Genomic DNA, 12,134 nt, shown 5'->3' with positions numbered 1-12,134 from the left:
GTGTGTGTGTGTGTGTGTGTGTGTATCTTCTTATGAGGGCGGGGTCCTACCAGAAGAGTAAATGGGAGAGAAATTGAAGGGGGGGGGGTATTATAATGGAAAAAGTAAAAAACCCTAAGAAAATGAAACCATCTTGTGGGTGAGGATTCCTGCCCCACTGGTAGTGTTATTGTATGTATTTAGGTGCTTCATGGGGGAAGGGTATGCATGGGAGGCAGGTGGGTGTCTGAGAAGGAAGCAGGAAAGAAGGAGTAGAAAAAGAAATAAGACATTGTAGCTTGGGTACCAAGAATGTCTGCACACTTTGCTATTCACACTGGGACCCTAGAGGCAAGGAGGTTCAGCTGGCTGGGTTGCCTCGGGGTTCTGGGAAAGTCTGCTGTGTCGGGGAAGGTCAGGATGACAGAAACCACTCAGTGGTCAAGGGCATTCTGTCAGCAGGTGTTGCTGCTCTCCCACTTTAGGAAACTTTGGTCTGCTTAGTTTATAAGCTAGTTTTCTCATTTCCAAGATGTGCAGAATATCCATTCTAGTGGCATCTCTTCAGTAGTTGCTGAGAAGATATTCCCCTGCCCAGTTTTCCTTTCTGATCAAATGATTAAGTCCATACTCTGGTCACTTTGAAGTCCCTGAGTAATGCCAAGGGTTAGCACACTCGGGTGGAGGTATGAATCCACCAGGGTGTCCTTAAAGAAGGGCCTGGTGGTCTTCATCCCCAAATGCTGCCAACGAAAACCCACGGGGCAGCTCTACTCCGGCCTGCATTGCAGCCCTTCCATGACAATCTATTTTTTCCGTTTCCAGCCATTTCCGTACAAAGCCTTGCATTTTGGGGTCACAAGAAGCCCATTCTAATCAACCTTTAACCACCTACCCAATACCGATGCCATATATCCTATAGAATTATTCAAAACATCTGATCTTCAAAACGTTTATGAAATGAAGTTAATCTCATCCTGCTTTGCGTACGTAAACTATCTTCTATAATGCCATTCTGCTGTTCCGCTGTCTGTACGCACAGCCCTGAGTGGACCTGCCTAATAGCATTCTTTCTTTGGATTTGTCAGCCCCAAAGAAATTTGCTTTTCATCTATCCAAATGTCTTTATGCTTCATCCCACCAGCCACACGAATAATTCTTAATATCATCTGATTATAAGACAAGGATTAAAGATTGGTGGAGGAGAGATGGAAAACAGCCTATGGTAAACTCAGAGGGTAGATCACCTGGAGCATGCATTATTAAATGCTCATTCTCCTTTTTACTTGGGCAGCTAATTAACTTCAAGCCACCACGTTAAGAGTTAGATCAAAGAACAGGCCAGTCGGGCCCTGCTCTGTACAAGGTGTGAAAGCATCTTTGAGAATGTAAGACCTATCTGGAAGAGTAAGGAGATGGGGGTGGGGTGGGGAGTATATTTACCAGAATTTCTCTTAGTTATGTGGTTGGAAAGAAAAGATTGGGAAGCCATCTGGAACATGGACTGAGACTCCAAAGGGCAGGATTTGGAAGTAATAACCACTAAAGAAATTGCCTTTAAATACATTGTTCTTGAGCTGGTAATACAAGTTTAGGGGTCGAAATGAACTGCTAGGGTGAACAGAGATTCATTAGGCAGAGTTGTAATCCATGACCCTTTTTGACATTATCCTCAGCAGTGCTCAGCCTCTCTGCATACACAGTGAATAGATGTTTAAAGACTCCCAGTTGGATGGTACCAAATTTGTTCTTTGACTCCCACTAGTTTCAAGTAATAAATGCTAACATACAGGTGAGACCCGACGTAGGGGAGGCACGTACTACTCATTCCACCACATCAGTAGAGGGCACTGATTCATCTTCTAATAGGCAGCAGCAGCCACAGAATCTTGAACTCTTCCCAAGACAGGCCCATGTACTAAGTTATAGCTGCAAGTTTAACCTAGTCCATAGCTGTGCCTTCTCTCTGCCTCCACCTTCACCCTGCACATACACCTCTTTGATAGTCTCTGACATTATTTAAGTCTATCTTCTTCTTTAAATTGGTCCACATTCTACTACACCCTAAATCCTCGGACCCTTAAAATCTTTCCAGAACAATCCTCTGTCCCACTGACTTCTCCTTTTCATAGTCTCAAGCTATCAACTAGTTATTTAATTTTCCTCCCTCTGCAAATTGATGTCTCCCTTCTCTTCACAGCTCATATCCAATCTTCTTGGATTTCTCTGCAGTTTACAACCTAAACATGAGTACCTCTTTTCTTGCACCACACAGTTCCATTAAAGCAGAAACACCACACCTTTTCAGAGCAATGGGCTGTTTGAATCCCATCGGATCCACATTTACTTATTGTTAGTTCCCAGGAGAAATAAGCAGGGTCTCTCCTGACTCCAGGCAGCAAATGTTAGCGGCTTGCACAACTCACAACCCACTCTGACCTTTCTTTCACATCTGCTTCATCGCAGCGCTTCTCAACCTGGGGGTCTCGACCGCTTTGGGGTGGGGGTGGGTCGAACCACCCTTTCACAGGGTCTCCCGGTTCATCACAGTAGCAAAATTACAGTCATGAAGTAGCAATGAAAATAATTTTATGCTTGGGAGGTCACCTCAACATGGGGAACTGTATTAAAGGGTCGAGGCATATATTAAAGGGTCGAGGCATTAGGAAGGTTGAGAACCACTGCTTTATAGCATCCAGCTGCCAAAGGGGTCACATTGACCTAGTATGTTTGAGTCAGCTGCCGCATCGAACAATCTTCTGAAGGGCTCATTAGTACTTCAAAAAGTGGAAGGTTCTATGAGAACAAAAAGAAAAGAGCTATGGTACACGTGAAGGGTACCCCAACTGCCACAGAGTTAACTTTGACTCATAAAGACCCTAACAAGACCGAGTAGAATGTCCCCGCTTTGAGTTTCTTGGGCTGTAAATCTGTCTGAGACTAGAAAGTCCATCTTTCTTCTGTGGAACAACTGGGAGATTTGAGCACCTGACCCTGTAGTTAGCAGCCCAATGTGTAACCAACACAATATACAACCAGGGCCCCTAAACTGGTCCATAATCTTTCACCAAACTAAATGTTGATGTAAATTAAGTCAGTCCAACCAAGTAAGAAAAGGTATCTTTGTAGTCTCTTCTAACTTCATTCATGAAGTGAATGCTGAGTTATCACAAAGTCTCTTCTAACCTCATTCATGAAGTGAATGCTGAGTTATCACAAAGTCTCCTCTAACTTCATTCATGAAGTGGATGCTGAGTTATCACAAAGTAAAGGGAAAAATAGAGGGTGGTGGTCATGGTGTTGGGGGTGATTGAGTATCTATATTTTGTTATACCAGCTACTTAATGCATACTTTGGTCTTTATTTATCACACACAAAAACTCTAATAGAGGTATTGGTAAAATAATTTTACAAATGAGGAAACTAAAATTCAAATAAATTCAATAATTTACGCAAGATATTACAAACAGTAATTACTAGAGAGAGGGTTGAAGACATGGCAAGCTTGCTTCAGAAAAGCACTGGTTCTAGAATTCTAATCCAGACAAGAAACATTACGGGGCAGGGAAGATATCTTTTATATTCCCACAGGGAACCTATGATTTAGTTAAGGAGATAAGGCCAACAAACACGAATGAATCAACAAGAGCTGCAGGTTGGTGTGTAATTATGTGGTAGGTTACATGATAATAATGCAAGATCTTTTAGGATTTAGGAAAGAGGAGCATCAGTTATGAGCCCAAGGTAAACGTCAAGGAGAGCTATTATTTGTATATACAAAGTAAAAGGGAAGTGTGTCCACCTCCAGATAAGAATGAATAAGTACATTCTGCCTTGTTTTCCCTGTGAATTCAATCCAACACAAAGAAGCTATCACAAAACCATGAAACGTGGAGAAAAGAGAGAAGCCTGGCCAAGGATCTAAGGACACCAGGGAAGAGCTGGAGCTGAGTTCCTGGGGTATCTTTGTTTATTATATACCTACATCTGTCGGCTGCCCAAAGAAACCCATGGGCTAACCCCCAAATATGTTAATAAACGCCTAAGTAAAAGGCCCAAGGGTCATGATTCCATAGGCCCCTCCAGTCAATTGGTCTTATATTGTTTTTAGAGTTTCTGTTCTACCTCCTAGTTCAATAAGCAGTGCTTAAGGTGGAAATAGATGTGAGTAGTCACCCAGATACAACAATTGGACTCTAGTCAGTGGGACCAGCTCAGGGATGGAAGGCCTAGTTACTTCCCTGGAGTACTGCCTTTGGGCCATAAGGTAGAAGAAATGGATGGCGCCTGACTACCATGACTGAGCAGTTTGATCAAGGGCCCAGTATAGTAATCCTGTCAAAGGAAACATGAAATAGAACTTTGAATTCTTAGTAAAAAAAATCAGACTTGTTGAAATGGATTTCCTAAATCTATTGCCTTGAACCAAAACTATCTCATGAAGTCATCTTTCAACTAAACAACATGTCAGTTCATTTAATAAATAATGTTCTGCTTGAATATTGTGAGCTTTTAAATAATTATCTTTAAAATATTTGTGTTTTGAAGGATTAAATGGACACTAACTCACCACTGTTGAGTTGATTCCAGTTCATAGTAATCCAATCAGACAGAGTAGAACCGGCTCTCTTTCTCTCTCTCTGAGTGTCTAAGGCTGTTCATCTTTATGGGAGTAGAAAGCTTTACCTTTCTCCAGCAGATGGGTTTGAACCACAGACTTTACAATTAGCAGCCTAATGTACAATACATAAACCATGACACCACTATGGCTCCTTTTGGTTTTGGAAATGGACACTAGTTAATCTAAAACACCAATGAGAACTTTAAGTGGCAAAAAGTCTAAGTTAATGGTGGTGAAGCAATGTGGGCAGAGATAGGGAAAATGGTGATACAATAAGAATTATATAAATATTTAAACTATGCATGTAAAAATGGTTGCATTTGGTCTGTTTTCTTGTATGTATTTTCAACAAAAATAATTAAATAAAAAATAAAATCCTCAAGGAAAACCTCTATCTTTAGTAAAAGGCTAGAATGAGCATGAAGAATGTTATGCTACATCTACTCTATTCCGGGGGGTGGGGGGTGGGGTGGTGGCGGACACTCTATTCTTGAGGTTGTGGATTACAAGCATTGAAATGTAAAAAAATTCTATAGGACTACACCCATAATAAATGAGTACATATGAAAGCTTATTAAAAATGTGAATTCCACAGATGCCCTTCAGCAGCACCAAGCCTAATGGGGGACCAATTTTTATATGTGCACAAAAATTAATTGAACTAAAACACCATTAAAACAAAATAAAATATTATTAAAGAAAGTAATTAAAGTTTTTTTTTTTACAGAATCCCTGAACTATGTACCAGTAGTTTCGGTAGGATATAAAATACTCTTACACTTAAGAAATAAATTTCTGCTCAATCCTACACCCAAAGTTCACACTATATTCAGACATCTCACTGGGCTGCGCTGGAAACGGGAGCAACTGCGAGGGTCGCTGAAAAACCACTTGGACAGAAGTGGAGGAGGCGCCAGGTAGGCAGACTCAGGAAGCATGCGTTGACATGGATGACATCTATTATTATTACATTATTTTACCCAGCTTGTCAGTTTGTTATTTGAAATAAAGTAAAAGAATAATAGACTTTGTGGTGCTATTAGAGTAAAGGGAAACACCTACGCTGTCATTTTGGGGTACACAAATATTTTCTGTCTTGCCTGTGCTATAGGTTTATGGAATCTGAGCTTTCAATGCTTTTTAGGCCTTGAAATGGGGTATGGATTTTCGTTTTGTCATGTTGGGAAGAAATGAAAGTGTTTGGCTGGGGAGTGAGATAATTTGCTTAGCATCTTATAAAGACAATTCTTTGGAAAAGAACGGACCGGAGAACGAATGGAATGGAAACAGGGAGATCTGTCAGGAAGCTCGTGGGTTAGGCTGTGTTGAGAGAAACAAGCCTAGCGACACTCATATATGATTAAGAAAGAACTTTATATAAAAAAGTAATTCATTATATCAAGAAAGCATCCCAGCCTAGTCCAATTCAAGTTCATGAGCCCAACCTTAGCGGGAGTCCTCTTCAGACTCACATGGCTTTAGGCCAAAGGTGCAGGAAAGTGAAGGGATACACAGGGGAATCAGGCTGGTGGATGCGGGGTCGAGTGGTCCAAGGTCGCTGGGAACATGGCAAGGAGCCACCAGTTCTCGGGGTGGCTTCCAGGGTCAGCCATCTACTTGGGGCCACTGGTGCAGGGGCAGGTTCAGAATCCCAGCCAGCAGGGAGGGTGAAGTTGCAGAGAGTAGACACTCTCAGGGTCTGTCTTATAAAAAAAACCACACCCCCAAGGAGGTATCATTAGGCTGTGATCTGATTGATGGGTTGGACTCTGCTCCTACACTTTCAGGTTCAAGTTGAAATAAAATATAACTGCCATCGTAGGTAAGGATGGCTTGTAATACACCGATGATAATAATGATGGGGAGAAAGAAAAAATTTAATTTATTTTGTAGGCAAAAACTAAGGGCTCAGTGATGTGTTTTATGTGAACAGAGAAGGAATTGAGAGTACTAACTGAGATCTGGTGTTTAAAATGGAGCTAAAGAGCATGGTGGTTTGCTGGTGGGACTGATCAGGAAAAAATGGAGCACTCCAGAAAAATAGGAACACACAAGGGTTAGAGTTCTTAGGAAGAGGAAAGGAAATGTGTTGGCCTAAAAAATGAAGACGTAGTGGAACCAACTGACCTTCTTTAACTTTATAAAGAAGAAATAGAATCACCATCAGCATCAGCCCACGGTCGATTCTTATGTGGTTGAGGTCAGACATACCCTCTCAACCTCCTTTTCACCAATGCTGACAGCAGCGACCTCTCAGAAAGCACTCTGTACTTCTCTGCTGGGTTTGATAACTCATGGATACACAGAACTCAGAGACAGTGTTCATCAGTATGAGGCTGATTAGCAAAGTGACAGGGCACAAATCAGGATCAAGAAAAACTTAGGTTTAGTTCTTTGGTCTGGATAATAGGTCAGCAGTGATAGTTTTGTGCCAACAATCTGGACCAGGGTTCTCAGTGGTTTGACAATTAAGGCCTAGTAATGCCCAATGATGAGATTGCCTGAAATGGGTCGCCTGCTTCCAATATAAATAGATTTTGTGAAAAACCATGCTGGCTTTATTTGGATATGGATCCTGCATGTGGCTCATTGACCGATGGTTCTTCAGATTGGAGGTGATGGCCCGCCATATTACCTCCCAAACTTGGAGTCATCAGTGGCCTGTCATCTTACCTGTCAATTTTGGCTACATGGATCTCTGCAGGCACAAGCCTGACATGTCGACTTTGGATTCATTTGGCTCTGCAGTCAGATGCCTCTCATCTTCCTGTCAGCCATGGGTTCACCGGCTCCTGTGGCTACACAAGTCAAGAGAAGCCTTCACCCTAACAGCTAACCCACAGAATTGGACTTTCAGACTTCTACAGCCATTTTCTCAACATAATTCTCTTTTTGTACAGACATATGTAGGCTTTTTTGGTTTTGCTCCACTAGAAAACCCAGCCTAACACATTATCTTATGGGAAGAACTCTTCTGGATCTTCTATCTCTCATCGCTTCTGTTCTCTTGGACCAGCCCAGTCTCTGCCCTGCTTTGCCCACCAGTAAGTGTCCAGTGGCACCCTACTCCATCAGGAAGCCTCCTAACTAAAGATACCCACTTCTTTTGCACCATGGGTTAATATGTCCACCGTAGTCCCTTTCTCCAGGGGTTGAGAGGGCCACTGTGCCTTCTTGAATGATCTCCTGGGTCTGTTGCCTCTGCAGCCACTCACTGTCTTTCTCCTTACCATCTCTGGAATTACAGCTTTATCTCTCTATTTCTGGGTCTAGGAGACCCTCAGCACAGGGATCTCAGGTCCAAAGAATGCTCTCCTAGATCTTCTTCCAAAAAACTAACTTGCTGCCATTGAGTCAATGTTAACTCATAATGACCCACCCTATGGTTTCTAAGACTGTACTTGTTTACAGAATAGTAGAAAGAACAATAGAAAGCTCAGTACTTCTCCAAAGGAGCTGCTGATTTTGAACTTCCCTCCATGAAGATCGAAGCCCAATATGTAACCACAATACCAGCAGGGCTCCTTAGATCTTCTTCCTTGGTAATAATGAGGCCTTCTCTTTATGCCTTCAGCATGGTGCATTTTAAGCCTGGTGGAATGACAAAGCTGATCAATCTTCTTGGTTGACCACAAGCACTTATTTGTATAGTCCCGTTCACTTATTAAGGATTGCTGGTGGCTCAGTGGTTTAAGTGTTGGGCTGCAGAGAGCCTGGCTCTTTAAACCCACCAGATGCTCTATTCATTTGGTGAGCAGTAGAAGACCATGGAGAGAAAGGCCATGTGAAAACTGGTCATTGCACAACACTCAGGTGGAAGTTTTCACCACAAATAAAAGCAAAGATGAGAAACAGCAAGGACTCAGGCAGGGCCTTCGCCCTTCCTTGATGATGATGGAAGATGATGGGATTGTACTCCAAGTGTATCCATTTCCTAATGAAAGACACAGTCATTCGATTTAAGTTAGAAATCGACTAGAAGGAAGTTGAGACTAGAAAAAGAAAATAAAATGTGTTCGCTGTCTAAGAAAGCAAATTTACTAGTGAAAAATGGTAGTATGGCTGGGCAGGGGTGAATGCCGATGTGGAGGAGGAAGATTATTGGTTACAAGAGTCATGATATAGCAAAATTAAGACTAGCTTTCCCTTTTGGGCTATGGTTCCTTTTCTTATAAACGCAGAGAGATGATAACTACATAATAGTGCAAAGCAAAGGTTAATCGAGGAGTTTCGTTGGTCCTTTATTGCCTATCCAATCTGACATCCTAATTGAAATTGAGATATCTCCTTATCAAAACATTATCACCAGCCCACGCCATGTTGGTCCTCAAATTGGCATGACTCACTTGCATGGGGGAGGGGTGGTGTGGTAGTGATGGTTAATGCAAGTGTTTTTGACGTTTCCGGCATCAATTTTCTTCAGACAGCAGTTTCTTCTTCCAATATCAATTTCAATGTCCCGTATTTCAAGATCAATTTCTCCTCATTATCCAAAATTTTGATGATCCAACATCAGTTCTCTTCCTAACGTAAGTATTTCCCTTTCAAGTACCAATTTCTCATGTCTCCTTCCTAACAGAGAGTCCATTTTTCACAGTTCTTTCTCCCTCATGTTCATGCTTCTCAGGAAGCATGGCTCTATCCTCAACCCAAACCCATTTGTTCCCAGAGCTGGGGACGCCTACCCCACTATATGTATTTAGGAGCATTTTACCCTGTTACAGTGACCCTCTGTCAAGGTGTGTACCCAGATACCAAAATAACACTTATGTCTTGTCCAGGTAACATGGGAATTCCCTGGGCACTTTCATCTGGGAGCCTTGTTCCTGCTCTGCCGGCCCTCTAGGGCTCGTCTTAAAAGTGAGACCCGGAGATCACCTTGAATCGGCATCCTCTGACTTTCTTTTTAGTCTCGCTAACCTGACTCTTTTCTCTGAAATGTTTGTCCTTGTTTCTCTTTGCAACTCCGTCTCTTATCATAATGCTGGCATATTGAAAAGAATGAGTTTTTCTCTCTTTCATGTGGTAGACCTTTAAGTTTTGTTGATAGTGGCCTACATGTATTTTCACAGTAAGTGTGATAGAGTAAGCACAAGCATATCAAAACAGATATTCCTGAGTCCACATCTCTATATACTGTACTACTAACTTTGCAACTTTGAGAAACTCTCTTAAAGAGACGATGTCAAGGAGTTCATGTAGAAAAAGAATGTTTGGAAACTGATTGTGGCAGCAATTGTACATTCTGCTTGACGTGGTTGAAATATGGACTCATACGATATATTTATTAAATCTTAACTCATAAAAAAATCTCTTAAGGTCTCTTCTCTCTGGTAAATTGAAGAAAATAATTATCCTAATATTCCCCTGAGACATAAGTGAAATCATGTACAATGACCATGGACATAGTTAGATGTCAGCAGTTCACTAATTTAATGCCTTTACACAATTTTGGGGTATCAATTATTTTTTAAAATAATTTTATTGGGGGCTTGTACAAGGCTTATCACAATCCATCCATCCATCCACCCATCCATTGTGTCAAGCACATTTGCACATTTGTTGCCCTCATCATTCTCAAAACATCTGCTTTCCAGCGGGCACTGTCAGCACCCATGGGAACAAACCATCAGTTTCCCAATCCACCAAGTCAATAAACAAACAACACCTCCTGGATGTGAAAACACAGGGTGAGCACAAGATCAACATGCTCTGTCACACCGGACTCCACAGAGCATGTGCCCTGTGACATCTTGAGGCTAGAGAGGGGGCCCCACTCCACCCTTCGTCATAGCAGCTTGGGCTTAATGAGCATTATGGAATAATTAACAGATTACACATTACCCCGGAGGGAAGGCAGGATAACAGCTTAACAATAAAGTGCAAGAGAATTTTGAAACTTCAGTGGCTTTATAAGCCTCACAAGATAAACAAGCTGTTCCAGAGTCAACCCGCTAGGCTTCTGCTCAGACGTGTGCCAGGTCTGTGATCGCAGGGCCAACAGCGTGAGAGCAGGATGGCTTGGGGTGCGCAGATATTTATCTTGTCTTTCAACAAGCAGTGTGGCTGGTGCTGGATTGGGAGGAAAATTAATTAGCGAGAGGGAAGAGTCTGCAGCAGGTAATTAGAGAACTCTTTCCTCCTTCTTCATTTATTTTGTCATGGCACCCCACTAATAAGACAGCACCCTATTCCACCTACACTCAGGCGTGTTTAATTCATTTTACGATCGCCTCCTTCTCATGGCCAAGCATCTTTGGGAGGCCCATCTCCCAGAGGCTCTCTCATGCAGAAATTCCCAAGCTATGACACCATTGTCATTGGTAACAAATAAGAATAGTTTAAATATATGATGAAGTTCAAGGTCTGAACGGAAGGTTTCAAAGGCTGGCTCAAGAAGACAAAGTGGAGAATATAATGAAATGTGCAAAGACTTGGAGTTAGGAAACAGAAAGGGAAGCGTAGGCTCAGCCTTTCTCAAGCTGAAGGACGTGAAAAACAAATTCACACCTCAAGGTAACACAGCAAAATATTGAACAATGCAGGAAGCATCCAAAGCAGATGAACAGGGGGAGAGATTATGGCCTCCAGGTAGCCAGCACTGGAGTAATTGGAGTAACAAGTCCCGGAGAAGCCATACCAGGAAGGGGCCTTTGCTTCTTGAAGGCCCAGGGTCAACATGAAAGCTAAAGGCATCAAGCTTTGTTTCATTTTCTTGCTCATAAAAATGGATTAGCAGCACAGGCCAAGTTTTTCTGACTCCCCTCCAAAATGCTTGACTCCCCTTGAATGGTGGACACTGCCGCTTCAGAACATTCCTCTGCCCTGCCCGGACAGAGGCAGACCTGCCCCACCCAGTCCCAACCCACCAGGCCAAGCCCCTCACTTTGCAGGCCTGTAGAAGCCCTGTGTGTGGGTGAACGCGTGGGGAACCTGGCACACACTTCCGTGCAGCGCAAGCAGGGCGTTTTCTCTCTTTGTTAATTTCTCTTAGTTTTTCTTAACCTTTTCGCCCTCCATGGCCCTCCCCTATGCACCCCTCTCAATCCCACCTTCCAAAGGAGTCTATACATCCTCCCACCCAAAGACGTAGCAATGGCAACCCAAACAATGGATTTTTTTTATTTCTCAGATTTTATATTTTACTTTAAAAAATAGATTTATTGGCATATAATTCTCATATCACACAATAGTACAATCATGTGTGTGCAATTATGAATACAATGAATTTCAGAACATTTCCTTCACTTACTCATTGTTATCGCTCCACATTTCCCCAACCTCCTCTGCCATGCTCCTCGGTAACTATTAATCCAGTTACTGTCTATAAACCAGGGGGTACCTCTCCCCCGCAAACAAGGGATGCTCCCAACAAAATTTTCATAGTATGCATCCCCACCCTCCTTCCTTTCCTCCCGAGGTTGGTGTGCTTCTTCCATGTGAACTTAGTTGATGCCTTACTTACATGGCTGCTTGTTTGAAGACGGGCTTTAAGACCCCCAGAAGCTATTCTTTATTTTACTAAATTATTTTA

Source organism: Echinops telfairi, unplaced genomic scaffold (genome assembly GCF_000313985.2).
Source record: "Echinops telfairi isolate 266 unplaced genomic scaffold, ASM31398v2 ScPeMD7_1;HRSCAF=3_0, whole genome shotgun sequence".
In the NCBI taxonomy this organism is placed as follows: Eukaryota; Metazoa; Chordata; class Mammalia; order Afrosoricida; family Tenrecidae; genus Echinops; species Echinops telfairi.
This window is presented reverse-complemented; position numbering follows the sequence as displayed.